This window comes from Chroicocephalus ridibundus, chromosome 12 (assembly GCF_963924245.1).
Source record: "Chroicocephalus ridibundus chromosome 12, bChrRid1.1, whole genome shotgun sequence".
Taxonomy (NCBI): Eukaryota; Metazoa; Chordata; class Aves; order Charadriiformes; family Laridae; genus Chroicocephalus; species Chroicocephalus ridibundus.
Window position 1 is genome coordinate 10,473,233 of NC_086295.1, and position 23,008 is coordinate 10,496,240.

The 23,008-nt window shown below is 37.4% G+C and overlaps 1 protein-coding gene across 8 annotated transcripts in view; it reads right to left on the bottom strand.

Moving 5' to 3' along the window:
• NCOA3 (nuclear receptor coactivator 3) overlaps positions 1-22,429 on the bottom strand; it is an 85,374-nt gene extending 62,945 nt beyond the window's left edge. For 5 of the 8 annotated variants that reach the window (XM_063350478.1, XM_063350486.1, XM_063350485.1 and 2 more), the window contains exons 1-2: positions 22,305-22,429; positions 3,265-3,306 (exon numbers count right to left, since the gene is read on the bottom strand). The gene's annotated coding sequence lies outside the window, so the exon portion shown is untranslated. Of the gene's footprint in view, positions 1-2,330; positions 2,396-3,264; positions 3,307-21,666; positions 21,862-22,304 lie in introns of those variants that run through there. The other 3 variants (XM_063350480.1, XM_063350479.1, XM_063350481.1) reach the window with 3 other exon arrangements.
• Between the last annotated feature and the right edge of the window lie 579 nt (positions 22,430-23,008).

Consider the following 23,008-nt stretch of genomic DNA (forward strand, 5'->3'; position numbering starts at 1 on the left):
ATCCACTCTGTACCAATGGTTATAACACAGAGCATCTGCTAAAATTTACCACACAAAACTGAAAGCTGTAATGTTATTTTGTGTATCACTGGTCACTGAATCAAGTCTTAGATTTCAGGGGTCAATTATTTAAAAATTAAGCTAAAATGGAGGAGGAAAAAGCCTCAATGGTTAGTATCTTTGTTCAATGCTACACAAACCAGAAAAATAGTACCTAGAGAGATATTATAGACTGGAGAGTCTCAGTTTCTCCTTCGAGGCCTACAACAAAAGGGCAAGAGGCAAGCTTTAGTACCTGCAACAAGTTACATTACAGTTTTCAAGTAGTAGCTGAACACAGGAACCAGTTCCAGAGAGCCTATGGAATCTCTAGCCTAAGAGGCCTTCAAGACTTGACTGAATAAAACCCTGATGAACCAGCTCTAACTTTGCTCTCAGGGTTTGGATTGATGCTAGTGTCATTTCTCTATGATTTTCAGTAAAACATTGTCATCAGAGAATTATGTACTGAGGCCCAAATGGTACCATTATAACAATGGCTACTACGACAAGAGAGTACTTTACAATTGATCCTACTTTGCCTTAATTTTAAGAAGTATTACCACATTCTTTTTGGTACTGATTTAAGCAGGTATGTTTCGTTAATCTCGTATACTCTTTACACTTCGCATACATCCATTAATACTCCTGTTTTTATTGGACACAAACTATGTATTCCTGACGACAAAGTTAATTCCTACCATCAAGGATTTTTTTTTTTCCGCATTTATGAGAAAAAGCAGCATGCTTTTGAATAAGGCTCTCAATGCCCTGTGGATTTTTTTTGTCCAAATTTTTCTATTCTTTACAAAGATTTTCCATCGTATAAAAACCTTATGCTTCTAGTTTTTCTAATGTTCTATTAAAGAAGCAATACCTTCACTTTCATGAAAAAGACATTTTTCAATAAGTCTCACACTAAGCTCCCTAAGATTCCCACAGCAGGCAAAAAATCAGTTTTGCTTATGGAAGTTTTTTTTATATAAATGGTACTTCTCAAACACTGATGTTTATTGCGGAATTCTCCATAATGACAGTATCATCGTTAGCATAGAAATTCCAAGTAATTTTAGGAAGATATGCAGCCATTCTGGAAGTTAGTAAAAGAGGTCGGTGACTGCCAAAAACAGAAGAAGGGATCACATCCTTCCCATTCAAGTGCCAAAAACATTTGTAATGTTTTCTTTCAGATCCAGTTGCTTCCTTGTTTGTAGATAAATGGCTAGAGTAGTTGTGTAGTTTCACAACATTAGGAAGCAATTTTATGTATTTTTATATAGTGCACTGGAAGAAATGCCAGGATAGAGCTGTTGAATTTTTTTTTCATTATTACTTTTTCTTAAGCACATTGTATCTTTAGTCCCCAGACAAACAGACCGACTGAATCGTATCTTACGTTCACTAAAACCCTGAGCTGGTGAACCATTGTTTGAGCATTTGTCTGCCAATGAGACATTCAAGATGCATCCACCATGATTGAAACAACTCACTTTCTCTTTTACCAGACTTTCAGGTCATTTTGCCGTTTAATTCAAAGTCTGACTTGATGCTAAGCTTTAAGGTTAGTATTCAGCTACACCTGTGCACTGTGAGGTTTTTATATTTAGCATCTGGTAAGTGTATCAACCATGGAAACTAACTGGTTAGCACCAGTCATGCATTTTTGTTATACAACTGGAGTGTATCAACTATACAACACAGTTGAGTCAATGTGTTTTCTTGCCACACTACATTTGTCCAGTTAGGTGACTTTCAACTGCAGTACATCACACTTCCATGGCACTCTTAAAAGAGAGAGAAGTTATGTTTAGGTATACCACAGTCAGATTGTTATATTCTTGGGCCCTGTCAAAATTATTAGGAGAAAAGTTACTAACATTGTCTCTAGGCATGACACAGCTTTAATATTTTCTTTTAAAAGCCAGCTAAACATTTTTAGTGTACCTAGCAGTCCATTAAAAGTTAGGAAAGCTACAAAACCTTACCTACACTTCAGCTTTCACCAGTAAGAAGCTTACTTTGTTAGATTCTCATATAGATGAAGCCTATAAATAACAGCAAACATACAACAACAGGATAAACACAGCATACAATGGAAGGAACACAAGAAAGAGCATGCAAAACCTAAGTCTGATGTCATTAATTCTGTCTTACAGAATAAAAATGCTGTGATTTAGGGTTTTTTTTTCCATTGCAAGCAGATTTATGACAGACGATATGCTTAGACAAGTGTCTCCATCCAGTCAAGAACAAAAGTTATTTATCCTTTCTCTCCACCACATATTATTTACCTCAGTGTATTATCTGTCTGCAAATCATTGCTTAGGAACTGTAGCATTTTAATGAGCACAGCTATCTGAAACAAAACACAATATATTCTGTGCTTAGAAGAGATCATTCTCCAAAGGATTTCCTTCCACTGTCTCCTTTAATTTTCTTCATTTTGCTTTAACCTTACCTTATTCTAACCAAGCCAGCTCACTTGAATTTTATTTCAGGGCACCTGCAAAGAGGTTCATCTTATCACAAGAGATTATTGTGAAGGAGGTGCTTCCTTTCCTGACACCAAAATCCCACTGAATGGAATGCCCAGACAAGTTAGCAGTTTCACTACTCTCCAGCAACAGGTATAGAACTTGACATGTTAATCTAGTTGAGTATTGAAGACTAAATCGGCTACCCCAGAAGCTACGACAAAAAACCAACCAAACAAAACCAAACCCTACCAGTGATTAGCATCATCTCCAGTCTGGGCCCAAACCAGCTTTAGCTAAGAAATCCCATTTCATCACCATTGTTTCAAAAGAAATATTCTGAGCAAAGTATTCATGTCATTGGTTACTTGAGAAAGAAGAAAACTCTAGTACCAGTGATACAGATAATTAAAAACTAAAGGCAAGTATATACACAGAAGAATGCTGCCACTCCATTCCACAACTTTTGGGAGCAGCGTCCTTTAATTGCCCAAGTATCCCCCAAAAGCCTGTTACCATTAGATACCTAGGCCAGGTCATACCACACATTTCCTTAAGTTTACGGGAGGTGGAAGAGAGTAAACTATATACAATATTAATATAGAACATAAGAAAATACCTTTATTTTTCTAAAGGTATTGAAATTATTTTCTCCCTTTTCCTAAGCTCCTAAATACCAATGTTTTCTCTGGATCAATTCTCAAAAATCATAGTAGTCCTGGACAATTAAGTCTTCAAAAAGAAGACTTACCTAGCACTGTGTTCTCTCTCCAACAGAAGCCAGCAGGAATGCCTAGAAAAAAAAAAAAGGTAAGCATATGAACGTGTTTCAGCATACTCTCACACTTCACAATCTACAGCTCAGGAATTGCCTAGTTCAAAAGCAGTGAGTTTCCCAGCAGCGCGATTTCTCTTCTATGTAAGTTTCTTTTCGTACCCATGGAAGTTAATGCAGCTAAAATACTCTGTGGCACTCGGTTCCATAGCTAAGCTCTACACTGTGTGAAAGTACCCATTTTTCTATTCTTAGCTCTGCCATCTGATAATAAGGAGGAGAATAAATGAAATGACTGAAGAGGAAAATACTTTCTTCCTGTTGATTTTCCATGACACTTGTGGTTATTTTGTATAGATCTCTGCCTTATACTCTCAAGCAAAAAAAAGATGGCTGAGAAGTGCTGGCGAATTCTATTTCTCATAAAAAAAAAACTTTAGCTTTGACCTTAAAAAAAAAAAAAAAAAACAAAAACAGAAAAAGATGAAGTTCATTATACTTTTTGATACAGCAGAGACCAGAATTTTTTATATTCAAGACAAAGGCATAACGTGACTGTATAATCATACAGTATTTTCAATTTTGTATTATTTTTCTTCACTGATAACTCACAACACTCAACTGTTTGAATACCCTTAGCACTGGTCTGTCATTTTCATGGAATAATTCATTCCAATTTTTTTTAATTTTTTTTTTTTTACCAAATGTAATAAAATTGGGCAAAAATCTATTGGTTATGGCAGTCCTGCTTCTCCTTTAAGCACATCACTAGGCATAAAGACAAAAGCATCACTTGGAATAAGGACAAGGCTCCTAAATCAAGTGCTAGGAATACAGACAGCCACTCACCCAGAAGACAAAGTTCCCTTAAATTGTTTGTTCTTCAGTGACCACCCTGACAGTCACTACAATTATTACAGATAGTTACCAAGTCTACATTCTTAGAGGACAAGAATAAAATATGAGAGGTAAGCAAGCCACTATTAGTATCTATTCCCAGAAGGAGTATTAGAGAGTATTAGTAATAGAACTATTAGTGTTTTCTTTAAGTTTACCAAATCTTCATGCAATAAGCTTTGCAGAACTGTTTTAATCAAGATCAGTCTTATGTTTGTAAAGTAATTAGCAAACTTTTCAGATAAGTCAATAAATGAATTTACAATAAGCAGAATAAAGAAACGTCTATGTAAAACCAAGTTCAAAGAACACTGGAAACTTCTGTAAGGCTGTAGTAACAAACTCTATATAGTGAATTATCTGATCAGCCACACTGCCTTTATCCAAAGACGAAGTAAACAAAACAAGTTTGTTTTAAGCTTTGACAATAAACACATTTCAGTTGTCTAAGTCTTCAGCAATATATTTTGCCTTTAGGAAAAAAAAAAAGTCTTAGTAAGACCCAAAAATACAATCTCCAAGCTTGAACTTTGCATCAAATTTGTAAAGTAACATTTAGATAAGATATCAAAAATGTAAACACAGCATTGACAGCAGCTTTATTTCACAATAGACAGCTTATTTCAATACTTTTAATCAGTGAGAAACCAACTAAACAATACACAATTCACAATACAATCCTTGTAAAAGCTGGAAAAGATATTAAGGTTCATGTCAAGTTCAACGTGATCTATTTTTAACCTTAGTCAAGTCCCTTCTCATTAGCAGTAACTTAATACTTGAGAAAGGATTAGGAGCAGCTAGGAAGTTAGTTTGATATAGAAAATTATTTATGTATTTTAAAAATTAAATATTTAGCCCAATAAATATTTCAGTTAAAGTTACTTAGAGAAACTAATGTAATATCCCAACATCACAGTATACCAAATCAAGGCTTACAGATTGCTTTTGAAAGCAGCAATTAATTGCTTGCTATTATTTTTTCATAATCATTGTGCACTTCATAAGCATAAGCTTCATTCCAAAATTTAAAAAAAACCACAACCAAACCACAAAAAAACCAAATTCTGGACTTCCCCTTTGCTCTAGCTCACAGAGAAAGATAGTCTTCACATCCATATAGTTTGACACTAATGGAACAATTCCTTTAGCATACCTTTTTAATAGTGAAATTTAGAACACTGATATAATACCTGCTGAAGATCCTTTTTAAAGCATTTCACAAGATCAAACCAACCCTGACAATCTCATGATTGACTTACTTGGAAAAAAGCAGAGAGTTTACATAATAGTGAACTGAAAGATAGACAAGCATTTGAAAACAAGCCCAATACTTCTGTATTTCAAGGATGCTAACAAATAGGGAAGAGGCAGAGGCATTTGCTTGGCTTTAAGAGATAACTAACTTGTTTCGAGCACTCCTTTATATGTGAGCACCCACAACACACAATAGATAGCCTTGTTTGGTGGCTAGAACTCTTTCAAGAAGTTTAGAGCATAAGAACTACCTGTTTTTCCTAGAGATAGTGTTAGGACCAGCAGAGACCATGACACATTTATATGCATATGGCAGATACTGAAATCTTTCAGATGACTGCTAGCAAAACAGTGAATTAGTGGCCATCTCCGTGTTATTTTACTGCACGTAAGCAATAACTTACTTTCTCTGAGAGCATTAAACTAACTTCTGCTCTGTCGTGGTAAATTTTAACTAATACAGAACTTAACATTTCCAAGATAACAGTAATAACTTTATAGCTACCGCAATAGGAAAGTGTTTTGGTAAAATTTTGCCTGGAGACCATTTAGTCACATCTGGATATATGGCAGCAAAACCAAGATAAACAAATTATCCCAAATGAAAAACAACCAAAACATCTTAATTCTAGAAGCTGTATTTTCTGCTTATCTGAAATTGTTAAAGCACTTAAGTATTCTTTGTTTTATCTGACTCTTGATCTGTGCTTTATCCTTCTGTTTCTCTAGCTTTTTAACAAACAGAGATACCATCTAGGACTGCAAGCGTTGAGTGCATGGAGTGAAGCAGATTCAAGATAATGCCATACTGGATAACATTCTATCAGACTTTGTCAAGAAGTTCTTCTTGTACTTAGAATGGGGAAAGAATGGCTAAAATGCTGCCAACAAAGAAATTTAGGTTGATTCAAAATGTGGGTAAAGAGCTTTACACCTTAGGCTTGTCCCAGACTTGCTTCAAAAAAAGTGCCTCTGGTACAATTTTTCTGGAAAACTAGCTGTTTTGGCTGAGTCTACTTGGTGCATCCTCTCATAAGAGTTAATACAGTTTTAATATTAAAGCTGCTTCATCTGTTCTGCAAAACATGTTTACAATATTGTTTTATGTAACAAATCTTAATGCAAATTCCTCCAGCTATGAAATACCAGCTATAAACTAACTGATGGTGGCCAATCTCACATTTAGAACTTAAGCAATTGCTTAATTGTGCCCCATGCCCCCACAGGTTCTTGAAAGTAATATTGAAATGCACGAGGACTTCCTATGCAAGTGTACAGAGAAAAGTCAGAGCGATTTCTGAAATCCCCAGTTCAGAGGTGAGGCCTTTAATTTAGCATGAATATGCTAAAAATGCTGCCTTAATATACTAGGCAAGTTAGAACAAGCCACTTTTCAGCTGTATTCTTTTGTGGTGTTCTGTGGGTGGGGTTTTGTTTTTGTTTTAGACTAACCAATAGCCCTAGCTATATCCTAGCTTCAACTGATGTAGCTAAAGTCTCTCCAGGGCTGTTAGTTGCTTATTTTTTTTCCACTGTTGATGCTATGGAGCCAGTGTAACTCTAGAAGAGAAACATTCCATTTCATGCACAGGTTTCTTTTGTTGGCAGGGTGGGTTTTTTTGTTGTTTTTAACATAACAGTACATTAAAATCTTTTCTAAATGAATCAATCTGTGGTGAAGTGCCTTGCTAACTTTATTTGGGGAGGAAGAAAAGCCTGGAAGATTTGCAAGTTTTTTATTACTTCAGAAAAAAACAAGTCTAGACTGGACTGGAATTGCTAAATAGCAAGGCCTCATAATAGAAGAAACTTTCAGGGGAGTGAGTATGACTATAGGAAAGTATCCAACCTTTTGTTCAAAATATTACATTAGAAAGTTGAAACAACCTTGCTACTGCAAAGAAAAAAAATATTAAATTGGCTGAGGCAATTAGCGTAGCTAAACTTGAGTCTATTTTGGCTACAGTCAGTATGTATACTTGAAATAAAACATTGCCACTGTCTAGGATCTTATCTTTTAACAAAAGCAGGTGAGCTATCAACTAGCTGCATCCTCAAGAAATCTGTTAACAGCTGTGGAAGATCAGACTGTTTCTCTCACGAACTCTTGGACAGTTCTTAAATAGGAATAATATACTGTAAAATACCATTAAAAAACACAGGTGTAAGGCTGACCTACAAGTCTAGCCTGTTGGAAAACCCTCTTGAGTGCGCATAAAGTGAAATACAAATCTGATTTTTCTCTTAAGCAGATAATAATGATATCTGCTCTACAATGGTTTCTTTCAATGAAGTTTCCATGAATATGCCTTAGGTAGCTTTGAAGTTACCTTTTACCAGCAGTGTAGCCAAGATGTTGCATTCAGCAAGAATTTAGTTTATAATCTGGATACATTTATCACAGAGGTCAACACAAGCTCACATGCCAGTGCAACAAGATAGCCATCCTGTGGTGGTACAGCCAGGGGATTGCACTGACAGCTTCGGGGCGATAAGCCTGTACCTCAAACTGCAAACGTGTCCCTAGTAATTAGTGATGCAGATACCAGCCCTGTGGCTCAAATTATCTCTCAGTAAATAATTCCCCATGTGCAATTTCTCAGTGGCATGTATAAGACTGTTCATCTGTAGACACGGAAGTGCTTGTATATGCCACTATCTCGTATCATGTGGAAATGACTTGCGTATCACACCATGAAAACCTCTGTTTTGTGGCACGGGTGAAATTTGTTCTCTTGCTATGGCCTCACACTATACCAATGGATACACTAGTATTTCCACGCTATAATGTGTGTTAAAATTTGAACAGACTGCTTGCTTTGGAGAAAATTATACAGACACTTAACATGAAAGCCTCTTATACAAACAGTTTGTACAACTTTTTTCCACCTCTTACTACAGTCTAGGCTTGTTTTACTGAGGGTGGAAGGAGACTGGATGACTAACCTGATATCCTTAGCTCTTATGTTTTCATTCCCTCCATAAGTGTATATCCCGTTAATCTAGAAACAGAAGTACCAGCTCACCTATCGTTTCTGTGTAGTACTAGTAGTACTCCAAGGATGGAGCTCCTTGGGTTCTGTGGACAACTACTATTGAACATACATGTATAAAAATTCCAACCAATCCCAACTCTTAGAGGTCTCAATGTCTGGGTTATGTTTATTTAAAAATTGACATCTCCAAATCCAGTTCCAGGGAGGGGCACCAAATCTAGATCGTGCTATAGGAAGTGACTCCTGTCCCACAGCTACAGACATGTTAACAGAAATTATTCTAGGGACAGCTCCGTAAAGTATTTCTTAGTACGAGATGTAAGAGGAAAGAGGAAAAGCAAGTTTAAATCCAAAAAGGAAAACCAATTAAAAAACTCTGCCACAATAAATATGGTAGCTTTTTACTAGTCGGGTACCATCCAAACCAAGGAACAACACTTTGTCATTCTAATAAAGTTTTAGCCTAGTGGATTCAATTTTATGCATTTAGTATAATAGAATCTCTTGTAACCTCAAACATAAGATCAACTTCATGACCAACCCCTTCTCTAGTCTTATCTCTGAATCACTGTGCATTAGACTGAAAATGCTGCTAAGTGTATTTGACATCCTCTAACTATATTCACAAGGATTTAGATGCAAGAATGCATCTGGATGTATCATAGGAGCCGCCCTTAAGTATAAGAAGCTCTGAATTCTCAATTCAGCACAAGTTTTCACCATCTTCTCTAGTTTTTCACTAGTGTAGGCAGTCATTTTTGCACCATAAACTTCAGACTTGGTCACCAATTTCTGTTCAAGTTCTTCAGCTTCTACAGGTTCTATTTTTTGCTTTGTTTTGCTTCTAAATAAGACAATTCTCATGTCATTGATACTAGATTATTTATGATTTACATTTCAACTAAAATCCACCCCTCAAGGATTCTAAGAGTCTTCAAATATCTGACAGGTAAATATACAGACAAATTAAAGAGAATCTCCTTTCCCTCAACCCAAAAATAAAATACTGCTTTGCATCTGTATTGTAGCTTTCTCAAAGCGGAATGATCATTTGCTGAATTGTTTGGTGTAGATATTTTGCTTAAGCAGCAAGCACTCCAGGCTACAACTGATGAGTGACCTTGAGACAGCTCTTAGAAGGCAGTTGCCATAGTAACACCACCACAAATGTGGTACATCCTCAGCTGACACCACCAATCTAGTTCAACAGATCCATAATAAGTATATCTATGCTGTATTAGTGTCTCAATATTTAAGGAGGAAGTTACTAGATTTTTTAGGGTTTTTTTAGAATTATTTCAAAAACCTCCTATGCAGTGGTAGACACTGGATACCCTGTATGAATCCAAATGACTAAGGCTGTAAGTCCACTCAGTGCAAGAGTTAAATAACATACCCTACAATAATGCCCTACTGAAAGTTGAAGCTACTCAGTGTATTAATCCAGAGAGCATCCCTTGATCCAGGAAATTAGACTACTGAAGAAACCTTGCAATAGCACATAACTTTCTTGAAGTTTATTAACTTTTCTCAGATTCTGTAATACAAATAAACTTTATGGAGCCCTGCTGTGTCAAACTTAATGCAATGGGAGCACAATGTATTATTTTTGCATGTCAGAATATTCTGTCTCACCTGTGCAACCTCATCACCTTGAATAAACTTTCAAACCAACTTAGCACTAATGAATACTGTTGCCCCAAAGGGTTTTTCTCTACACAGCATGCTAGTAGTTCTTGTGAGCTCTGGAAGAGGAAGAAAGAGGTGAGTCATTACTGAAATGTCAATAAAAATGAAACACACAGAACTGAAGAGTGCTAGTTAACAGAAATGTTCAGTAGAACTATTTATGTTTAAAGACAAAGGATTAATGAACAGATTAAGACAGTTAATTACAACCTAGCAGTCAGACATTGAAGTTTACTTTAAAACTAAATTGCAGTTTCAAGACTTTTTTTTTTTAACTCAAACCATCAGAAAAGGCCAATCAGATAAGTTTCATAGTTTGTGGATGTTCAAGAGATTCTATTATAGGTAAAATATTTGTGCATTCTAATTAAAAACAAGAGTTTGGACTGCTCTGCTTCTGATAGCTCACTTGATGTGTTTGCCCTTATCATAAAAGAAAGCATTTGTTGAACCTTCATACCAGAGGAATCTGTGTGTCAGCTAAGAGTTAATTCCAGTTAGAAGTGAAGTCATACACTTTAAAACAGGATTTTGGACACTCCAATCTAAAAAGTCTCGTCCATAGTTAATTCAGTCAGTCAAGTACCTGCCCTGAAACCTGGCTGAGGAGCTCCTGCATCCATAACTGTAACCTAAAGGTAAACAGACAACAGGAAAAAAGAGTTCCCAGACAATACTAAGCACTTTCAACAGGGCCCTAAACCCCAAAAAACATCAATTACTTCATCAACAGTGTGTTATAGTGCAATTACCAATCAAAAGGGTTCAGCTGTGCTGCTTTAGGAGGTCTGGAAACACTGCCACCTTGGCTCAAAAAAGTATTATTTGAGATTGATGATCCTGTCAATTACTGTTATGTGCCACTCTTCCCACTTTCATCACTTCTGTGAAGTTGCAGGTAAGATGGCTATTTTCTAAATTGACCTGTGTCCTGTCAATCTGTGTACAGGCAGGCATTGACCCTTTTAAACAAGTGTTCAACATTGAATTGTTGAATATGTTTCTATTTACCAATAGTTTCCTACAGTAAACATACTTTTATCAGAGTACAATAATTTATCTTCAGCTTTGCACCTAGTTGTTTATTTTGGCCTAGCTGTACCCGTTAACGTTGGAAACTACCTAGACATGAAAGGCACTCTTGGTATAAAATAAAACACAGCTGTACATAAAACTTATTTAATATTTTTAAACTCTAAATTCAAAAAATAATAATTATAGTCTTCAGACAAAAAAAGTTTAACCTTGATTTTTGATTTTGTGGAAACCAAAGCTAGAACTTAAGTGACACTACAGATTATTAAACACTGATTCTATAAATGCTGCCAAGTACATCAATCTACTCTGCAAGTTCATTTAGAAAAATCTGTTAAAGATCTTTACATTCTTAGTCCTTAACTTCAACCTAGAAACCATGAAGACTCTTACCACCTATAAAGGACCACTAATTACAATAGCATACAATAAGAAAGTTTTTAATAACAAGAACTAATATATTCTAATCCTATAGTCCTGTTAAAAATCCTTCATCCCTAGACCCAATAGCACGGGGTTGATGATCATCTGAGTCTCTACAGAAGTTAGTAATTTGATAGATTAATTCTACCCTAAAACAGAATTATTGTAGTACTTACCCCTTTCAGTAGGTTATTCTGTTCAGCAATATGTATATGCACTACATTAGTAACATACACATTAAATGTTTGTAGGTTTATCAACATCAGTTTTCAGAAGAGCACTCAACATACCTAATTAATCCCTATTGACTTAAGTGAAATTAGTTTCCCAACACAGATAAAACAGGTAAGGAACTACCAGTAATAATACATAATTAGTAACTCCACCAACTCTTTCTAATTACAGCACCAGGGCAGACAAAGGTTGCTGAATTTCTCCTACACCCAGGTACCACTTGAGTCTTTCTTCTATAAACACATTTGTTTCAGGAACAAAGTTTTACAGGAACTCCATCCAGTTTAAATTTTGTACAACTATGGCTGCTCTAGTTACACTCCACCCAATTCCCTTGCACTAGTACTGGTGGTTTTGCAACTAGGAGTAAGAGGACAGCCAGAAGCTATCTGGGTGATTTTGTTTGGTTTTGGAGTTCAGTTTTTTTTGTTGGTGGGAGGGAGGGAATGGACAATTTTGAATTAATTCTGTTTGCTGACTGCAAGGGCCTAGTCCCAGAGCAAGGGGAGGAGAGGTAGCAGAAAGGAAGCACAATTGCTGCAATTTGGCTCGAGCAGCTGTGGAAGCGTAGCACACTGCCTTGGAAAGACAGCATTCCATGGGAATGCATCTAAAGTGTTCTGGTTTTACATTTTCAATCAATACTGGAAAGAAGTCACTTTGTTTTGATGTTGTTGCTTTTTGCGTAATATACCACCATAGCTCCCATCCCAGCATTTAAGCAAAAAATCTCTCAACCCATTATATAAAGGACTCTTTAGGCCCTAACCCAAAAGAGCATAAGTCAACAATAAATATCTGTAGTGACAGAAAGACAAGGCACATTCAAAGTACAGAGTCCTCTAGATCTTGGAGAAAGGTCAGGGAGTCTTTTGGTAAACAAGAACTTAAACAGAAAAGAGCTTCGAGGTAGACAAATGAGGTTGAACCTGTAGATCCCTTCGGTTTGATTTTCACCAGTGCATCTGAAGCTACAATAATTTTATAAATAACCACTAAATAGGTTTCAAAGTTAACTGTTTTACAAAAAAATATGATTAGAACAGGATATGTTTCCTAATGTCTTTCTTCCTTTAGTATACCAAAGATACAAAAATTAAGATTTCTAGTTTAACAACATGCAGTCCTTATTGGAAATATTAGTCTAGAATTACTATCAGAAACAAGAAAAGATGGATTATCACCTAACAGTTATCATCTAGTAATAGTAACAACACAAAATGTAAAACAAGAAATTGAAGGCAAGATTAATATAATCAATAGTTGATATCCAGCACAGGAGCAGTTTATGCATGTTTTTACAAATGAGAACTTTTTTTCTTGACAATTCATTTTCAGGGAGCGTTTGCTCACCAAGTAGCTTGAAGTTGCAGTAGAATGAGACTTCTAACTGAAATTCCAGCAATATAAGCATGCCTGCATGTTATTAAAGGAAATAGTGGAAAATTTCACAGGCTGACATCCAGAACGTCTGCGGTTCCTTTTCATATTTCTCTCTTCTTGCAAAGCAGTTATTAGACCAGAACTTAACTTTTTTTTTTTTTTTTGGTGAAGCATGGAAATTTCCACTGCTTTAAAAGATTTTTAAAAAGCTTTCTCAAATGTACAGCCCAAACAATGTTACGCTTCTGCCTAGATGCAATCCTTAGTTTAAGCAAAAGTTTCATCAACATAAAGCGGTGCTAAGATGGGGAGGCAGGGGAAAGGAAAAAAAACTTTGCTTATATACCAAAAGCTTTGCTTGGCCAATCTGAAATATTATCAGCTACATATTAATTTCTTGATAGAGGTCATTTGAGGTCCAGCTACAGCCAGATGGGTATGAGAAGATGACGCAGTTCAGGATAAAGCAGTTCAGGATAAAGCTACCTTGTATCTGTATATTTGAACAGAAAATACAGTGCATGACAATGCAAGCTATCCGGTCCCTATCAAGTGATGGCTCTCCTTCAGTTTCCTCAAATCTCCACTCATTTTACATCTCACTGGATCCCACTCATCATCCCTGCTATGTTCTTATGATCTCTAACACAGCCAATACAAGTCTGGCAAGTTTGCTAGCCCTGGTTCTACACCTCACCTCTACAAGTCTTGTTTATGAGCTACAAACATGCACCACCAAAACATTAGGGGCTTCAACAGAAAACCCACAAGTGTAACACAAAAGTATTCAAAAACTACCCCAGCCAGTGCAGATGTTTTCTTTTTCCAGTTTTCTGTGCAGTGATCAAAAGAACTGCCTTCCTCTTAAGGGGGCATCAAATGGACACTCTAGGTTAACAGAGATGCTAGTTTTGTTCCATTTTAATCAACAGAACAATTTGCAGATAAAGTACTCTTGTTTTTGTTGCCTTTACAGCTATCTATGATTAGATAAATACTGTAAATACTGATTAAGAAGGGAGCCTATCAATTACTGCCTAAAAATGTTATTTCCCATTCAGAGATTTTAATGGGAAACTAAAACTTTCAAATAAGGAAACAGAAGTTATTTACAAAGCTAGAACATTGCACACGCCAGCACATGGCACTGAACTGGTACACAACCGAATTAAGATATCTTTAAAATGTCTTGAATCCATTTGTTCTTTTAGATTTTCTTGTTTAAAAGACTACTATAAAATAACACTTAAATGAGAAGTACAGCAAAGTATGAATTAGAGCAAATATTTTTAAACTTTCTTCTTAAGTAGTTAAGACATCCGGATTCTCTCTTAGAGCACTTTATAATTATAACTGAGCCAAGCAAATGGTAGTTTATAAGTACTGGGGAAATTAATTAAATATCCATGCACACCTAACAGCATTACCTAAAGCGTGGTGCTTTAGTTGACCACATGCTGAGGTCTGCCCATTAAGTCAGAAATTGCCACTCTGGACGTCAAGAAGTCTTCCATAGAAGCTAAAACCAAGAGAGTACTACAACAAAAGAGGGTGTTATGTCTGCTTTAGTTCATGGCAGCAAAGATGGACAGAGCACAGAAGTGCAACACAAGCCATAACTCCCTATTTCCATTATCCTCTTTAGCCCAGCCTTTATGGGGGGAAAAAAGTCATTAAGGGGAAGAAATCTGAAAAATCTACCCAAGTCACTGTCAAATAACAAGTTACAAATTTTTGTTTTAAATCATCTCCTTAAGATGTAAGCTGCTAAGAACAGATAACCATTTTAAAGTCACCATTGTGAATAAGAGGAAGAAATTACTTTTTGAACCTTTACTACTTCTTCCATAAGCTTCTGAGAAACAATACAGCACTTCCACATACTGATTGTGTGTGTCTACACATATAACAGTTGTCTAAAAAAGTTTTAGAAAACTTCATACAAGTAGACTACATTAGCTGCTACCCACTCACACACATATAGTTGCAAACAGCACACAGCACAGAAGTTTCCCTTTTCCTGGGACTCACTAGCCTCCAGAGAATGTGATGAAAACACAACTTTGGTATTTGACAAAACCAGAAACGTTAAGATGTTACTATACTCCACAGGGTAATCAGTGAGGTGTTAGAACAACAATTAGAGTGCACAAGGCAAAACCAGGGGAATGCTACTTGTGCTTTAAGTTTTAGTTCTTCAGACTGGTACAGAAATAACAGAACACAGTCCTCTTGATTGACTGTTCTGAATAATAAAAAGTTTCCTCAAAAAAATGGAGAACAAGCATTTCACTTTTTTTTTTTTTTTGAAAGTAAATTGCTTACTTCTGCCTTCTGTTTAACCCTTCCATTAACAGATACAGTAACAAAAGCCACCCAACCCAGTCCTTGCTCCATCACCTGTTCTATCACTTCAGGATGTTTCAGTGAGGCAGGGCATTCTATTTTTAGACATACGGTAACCATAGGAAAAATAAACTATGTAGACCAACACAACCAAATTGTTATATTTTATATTATTAGGTGTGCATATATAAGAACTTCTAACTGCATTTTATTAGAGACTTCCCAGAAGAGTAATTTCCTCAGATTCATGCTAAGAAAGCATTTGAAAGAGATTTATGATTTCAAGGATCGTTCATATAAGAGTTAATCAGAAGCTGTCTGATTTAACTTTAAGCAGTCAGTTCATAAGTGATTTTATAACCTAAGTTTTCATGCTGAATCAGCACTGGAAGTTGGATTTGACTTCACACCATTATCTATATGTAAATCACTCTGCTCAAAAATATTTGGGCAATGGGAACTAACAACAAAACATTGAACTCACACAGGCTAGAACTACTACAATAACTTAAAAGTCTTTTAAAAAGAACAATAATAGGTCTAAAAGAAAAAGGTGAACTATTGCTTATGCAAGTCAAGAAAGCAGCCCATCTATACACCAGAGATTTTGTCCTCACAAGAGTTTTAAAGTTACATTTCACTGATTTACACAGAAAGTAAATAGTAATATAGCACCCTTTGCTATGTAATGTATCCAATGTAAGGTAGAAATAGACATGCAGTCTTATTATGCTACAACACTTCATATCTTGTGCTCTAGCTAGAGCTCAGAGCAGTAACAGACCTGCTTAAGACTTAGAAAAACAAATTCAGAGGCTTTCAGATGAGCAAAATGGAAAACAACCCGTTCATCGCTACTGTAAGCTTCCATTGCTTAGTCATTCTTTGGCATAGTGAAACCTCAGAAACACTTCAACTATTTTTCACATTTCTTCCCAAGATTATGCTCTTCTTTTAAGTCTTTTATAAAAAGATGAGTCTCCAAAACAGCACAGAACTACAACAGTAGTTTTGCAGTGACTGGTGCCAGTGAGCCAGCTTTGCATTGTCCTTGTGGAACACGTATATATGTTTACTTACTCACTTTGTGCAGTTCAGAAAAGCATGGGATAAGAAATAGTTTGCTTGATTTTACCATGCTAACAGATTTCAATATTGCACCATCTGGTAGACTGGCAACATTATCAGCAAGCTATACGTTTTAAAAAAAAATAACATATATATACATACTACACACACAGAGAGTAATTCTCAAGTTTGTCACAATAGTTATGAAACTTCAGGTTTCTAGAAAAACAAGAGTTTTACACCTCCATATTGGTTTTAAAAGAATTAAGAATTGAGGCCAGGGGGGAGTGTTTGTTTTCTAAATCTCTCCCAACTCTTCCTCAGGGGCTTGATGTCTCATGACTTAATATTATAATGCATTACCTGAAAGCATTGAGTTAACAGTTATGATACTGCCAACATTTTTAATGTAAAGCTTTCATTGTGAAGAAAAGCCACTAATAATCACTTTAAAAAGTTTCCCATTAAGCATTATGACAGATACTTTCACCTAAAGCTCTTCTACTCGCCTCTTCATTAGGTAAAGATAACAAGCATTTGATACTATTTAAATTGTTTATAAAAGCATACTATATGATCTGTAATAAAGATATATTTTTCCTTTAAAGTTCGAAATTACCTGTTAATGAGTATAGAGAAGGAAGGACATTTAGCACATCTACGGTCATATAAAGGTGATCGATCGCTTCTTACCTCCAAGAAAACATTAATTTAATACAGCATCACATGATATCATCACAACTAAACCTGCTACTTGGCTCAGTAACAGGAAGAGACATGCTTCCCTAGACACAGCATGGTGACACTGAAGTCTTGTCTAGTTTGTGATCAACTACAAAGATAAATGGGTGTTCTAAGGACACTTGGAAGGAGTGCCATATATGAATTAACAGTTTCGCTAGTTATCTTAGAAAGAAAAAAAAAAAAAAGGTACTGCATTACAATTCTGTTGCACACATGACCCAGTCAAACACTAGCATTGAAAATAAATGCTTAACATTAAATGAACTGGGTAAGCTTTCAACAAAGTCTTTGACAATTATTTTGAACACACAGGCTGATCTGCTTTATTCTACACTGGTACACAGAAAGGGGCAGGCAAACACCTAATCTGCCAGTTGTTTTCTTCAGCAAAGACAACTGGCAAATAGTCTTTAGACAACACATTTTGGCTTGCTTTTTCCTAGTCTTGGTGGTTTCCCTATGAATCATTTTTTCCTTCCATTTCCCCGCATTCACTAACTGCTCCTCTGCATGTATTTCTAACTACAGTAAAATTCAAGAACTAACTATCTGTTGAAGGGAACACAGTCCATTCTTAATTCTTTGACATTTGTAGTGTTGTTCAAGAACATGTTTGTATGGCCTAATGATAAAATACTCAAGAAAATTTCTTTTTTACCATTTGTGTTTGCTGAGAGAAAGCTACCAGGATCACAAGAGACAAGGTATCTCATTCTATTCCACCTCACTTAAAAGCTCACAAGAAAAAGCACACATGTAGCCCTGTGGAGATTCTAGGCAAACAACGCAAATCCTAAAGAGCAAGTTTCATCTATACATTAAATACCCTTACAGTCTCTGGACCAGGGAGATAAAAGGTACTTCTGCCTTTTCTTTCTGCCCTATTCCATGCAGTTCCCCTCCTACCACTGCCAAGGGCAGGGGGGAAGTGTTAGGCTACAACTACCCAAGAGAAACAAATTATATTGATAACATTTTTAGCCATGCAACCTGTTTCAGTATTGCCTTTGAAAAAGCAGACAACGCATTTTCTCACTTCCACGCATCTGGGAACAGAATGAGGAAAAAAATTTCATAACTCAGAAGTTACATACAGAATATTCCATACAACTAAATATATAAACCTACCTTGAAAATGTACCCCTAAAAGGCCTTCTGGGTATACCTGTGATACTAGATGATCTCATTCCATGGCTCTGACACATCTTGACATGCATGGAAGTGTGGGAACAGTAAAGGGTTCAGGCTTTGTGACAAAATCTCACACTCAGCCAAGGCTAATGCAGGTGCTAGTCATTATAGCCAGCAGTATAACAGTTATATTGTTCTGCAGCCTTCCTCTTCTGCCTCCTCCCCCATTTTCAGGTGCACCTGATAAATCAGGACAGAATGCTATGCAGTTTAGCCACAGGTGTAACAACTTTGATGAAAAATTGCTTACCCTGACCTAACAATTACAACATTTTCTGGATAACTTTTACTGTGTTTTCAGATTTCTAGAACAATCTCATCTATAAAATACAGTTATGAAGCTTTTAGACTTCAAGTCATGACACTACCCATGTTTATAATCTTCAAAAAAGAACTTAACTTGATGGTAAGAAAGCTTTTAAAATAAAATTTCCAATAGGACAATGATCCATAACCTAACAAAGAATGTTTGACAAACAGTTTAACTACACCTGACTTGAACAGGCTCATATTTAACAGTGAAGGTGACAAAGTTGGGGGGGGGGGGGAGGGAGAAGGGTCATAACTATAACCAAACCAAAAAAAAACAACCAACAACACACATACACAGCACACAGTCAGGGGATACTTAAAGGTAGATAGATACCTGTAGAGCTGACCTTATAACCTCCACTATTCTAGTATATTACAAAAGCAGTCACAGCCTCAGAAGCAACTTACACCATATCCTAAGCTTGTATCAGCATTAACAAGCCTGACTTTCCAGGGTATAAGCAAAATGAGCAGTAAAAGCAACGGTGGCCCCCTTGCCCTCTTCTCCCTCGCATTTAAATAGCATGCTGTCTTAAGCAACTGCCTTTTTCTTACCTGTACAATCTCAGAAATAGGACTGGCTCTAGATAACACAGAAGAAAAACGTGTCTACATCTAAAATCCTAAAGCCTCACCAACAGTAAGTCCACACACTGCACATGAAAGACAAAAAATCCCCCATGAGACTGAGTTTGGAGGCAAGTTAATTTTGTTCCACTTCAAAGAATATCAGCTTATTGATAACTGTTAACTAAAAATAAAAGTCACCCGTTAAATTAAAAGTATTATTATAGTAATAGGGTCCACCTCAAGTATACCTTCCATTTACATGAGGTAAGAAAAGGATTTGATATACCTTCTCTTAACTAAAGGCAGCATATAAAATCAGAGTGGAAATATATTCCACAGCAGATTTAAATCAGTAGTCGTTAAATTCTTTCATAATTGCCTCTTCCCTAATACACTACATTTAGAAACATCGATAGATCTAGACAGAGAAAAAAAAGCACACAGGCACACTGCCCCAGCATTCAGGTTTAGGTATTCTTCACCACCCTCTCATATCCTTGGCATAAAGAATATTATTCCTCCTCTCCCCCTCCCCTCCATTTTTTTTTTTAGTATAAAAACAAGTCATAAGAATATTTAAGATATTTCTAAATACTCTTAATCAAAAAGCTTCCATGAACATAATGCAGAATACCCTGTATCATACAGTCATTCAAGATCACCTCTTCAAGGGAGGCTCATTTAAATGCAGGAGTTGAAGCAACCTCCAGTGTCAGACTGTAGTGTCCAATATCATTTTACATGCTACCAATGGCTTGATTCTGCAGATAAATATAACCAAGACACCCTTTCCTTCTCAGAGTTCTTTAAAAAGAAAAAAAAAAAGCAAAACACCCTTTCCTATGCAATTGTAACATAGAATGAATCTGGAAGGTTTTGACTGTGATTTCTTGTCCGTTATTAATGAAAAAAAAAAGCCCATGATCAAAAGATAATATCTATTGTAAAATAGATTTCCTCCTCCCTCCTACTCTGCATTTTGTCTCAACTATACTGTCTCAGTGATACTATGCAAAAAAATTGATAAGCAGACAATACAAACTTTCAAGTTAATAAATCCAAAGCCAGTATGAACAGGGATTTCAAATAAAGCATTAAAAAACAAACAAACAAAAAAAAATCCCACACAACTCATATGCCAAATAAAAGCAGACTGGAAACAGAATACTGTCATTAGGAAAGGTACTTAAAGCGAGGCTGAATATTGCGTTTATTCTGTTTGCTATCACTTCCCCTATCTCCCAATCTCTGGCTTCATATCCATCACCAAATCCATCAGTATTAATTAAAAAAAATAATAAATAGTAGTAGTAGTAACAGAGCTGGATGAAATTCTGAACAACAGTCACTTAAACAAGACATTACAACAACTGCTAACAGTAAATACAATTTTTATATGTTAGCACGCACAGTCTAGATAAAAAAAAAGCAAACCCACAATTTTGTCTGTTTCCTCTTATTCTGGGGCTTCCACTCGGATACTATTTGTTACTATGAAGCTATCTTGTATTTATAGTTAGAACACATACATCTTTGTCTCAAGTGTAGCAGCTTGTTGTAACTCGGAAATATTTCACAAGAAAATATTTATTTTTAAAATAGTGATGACAGAATTTTAAGCTTAAGTGTTTTTTTTAACTGTATTATAGATACTATATAGCTACAGTACTGTCTCTCACACTTACAGATTTGCTTCAGTTTTGTCTTGTTATTCCAGATAGAGTGTAACGTAATATTTTCTGTTAACTTTTAGATAAAAGATTAAAGGCAGAATCAGTTTTTTTTTTCTTAACAGGTTAAAGAGGAAAAAGATAGTGCCTGAATAAAAGAGACTGATTTAAAACTGTGTTCACTAGATAGGCTGACAAAGCGGGAAGCTTCTCTTTCAAAAGAAAACCTAACTGTGCTTGAGAGAAGGAGCAGAAACCACAAACAGAACCAACTTTAGAACCAAACAAAGAGGACTCTGGGAATTATGTCAACCTCAGACAACATCCACACCCATATTCACCCCATTCATACCCCAGAATCACTGACACCTACAGTAGTATGTGACCTCAGGAAAAAAAAAAATAAAAAATTCTCATTTCCATCCCTCAACAGCAGTTTCATTGCAGCTACACGGCAGAAATGGATGAGAGTCATGGAAATCAACCTTTTATTTGCAGTATTTCTCATCCCTTTCTTTATGACCAGAAACAAGGAGGCAGCAGAAGTCACCTCTGAAACTTACCGAGGCTACAGGATGATCAGAAGGAGAATGCAGATAACGAAGTCTTTGGAACCGCCTCAGCATCAGATAAACCCAAACGAATGGCAGATGGGGCCATTCTAGCCCAGGTATTTCACCCACACCCCCCTCCTACTCAGGCGGAGAAACAGAGGGTCAGACGATTCTCAACACAAATCCATAGCGACCCCGAGCCTCTCTGTGTTACACGAGGAACCTCCACCCAAACCCACCCTGCTCAGATATGCATCACACAGCCATACGGAGCTTTCCACTCACCACACCAGTCCCCCACCGCCGCCTTAGGAATGCCCCCTTCTAACTACACCGGGCGCTAAAGTTACAACGGTTAGAAAGAGGTAAAGGCATTTACACACTGCCCGGGAACCCGCGCATCCCCAGCCCTGGGATTTCTCCTCACATTCAGCACGTCTACGCTCCCTTCCTCCTCCCCTCAGGGAGACACATCCATATTGGGGAGGGGGGCGAGAGGGAGAGCAGAGAGCCGCCCCTCAGGGCCAGCCCCGAGCTGCTCCCTTCCCTCCCCCATCCCAGTCCCACCCCGCCGCCACAAGCAGGGGAACCAGAGCTAGAACTCTCCTCCCTCCACTCGTTGCTCCCTCCCTCTAAACCCCACTCACCTGGGAAAGGAGCCAAAGCCCAGCTACGTCTCCTTCTCCCCGTCTCCCCCACACTCAGCCTCTCGCCGCCATTTTCCTCTCTGCCTCGATTTAAATAGGAACCAGCCGCCCCGAGAGGGGCCAGCAGGCGGCGCGAGGCACTGTGGGACCTGTAGTACGGCCCCGCGCGGGCGCTCACGGGACACACCCCCCCACACCCCGCGCGGGGCATCATTGTACTTGTAGTACCCGCTGGTGCCCAGCGCGTTCCCGAGACACCGCTCCCAGCAGCCTTTGCGGCCCCGCCCGTTTTTTGCCGCCGCGGCCAGGTACCCGCCGGGGACCCGGCCTGGCGCTGGCTCCTCGGTGCTGTCGCGGCTTCCCAGGGCTGCCCCCAGGAGGGCGAGTCCCGAATGGGCTCGAGGAAGCGGTCCCTTGGGAAGCTCCCCGTGACAGCCTCCCCCGCAGGGCGCTCGTCGAGGCTCGTCGGGTAAACAGGAGGCTGGCACTCACCGGGCCCGGTATGGAGCACTGCAGCTGTGAGTGGATCACATTTAATAAAGAGCGTTTTATATGCACGGAGGATTAAAATACAATAAGGTATCAGCCGTACATGCTGCACTCGGCCACAACACTGAGGTGAAAGTTACAGATAAATAACCTTTGTGGAGGATTTGCTACACCAAGCACTATTTCTTCCCTTTCAATGAGCAGTCTACTGAAGT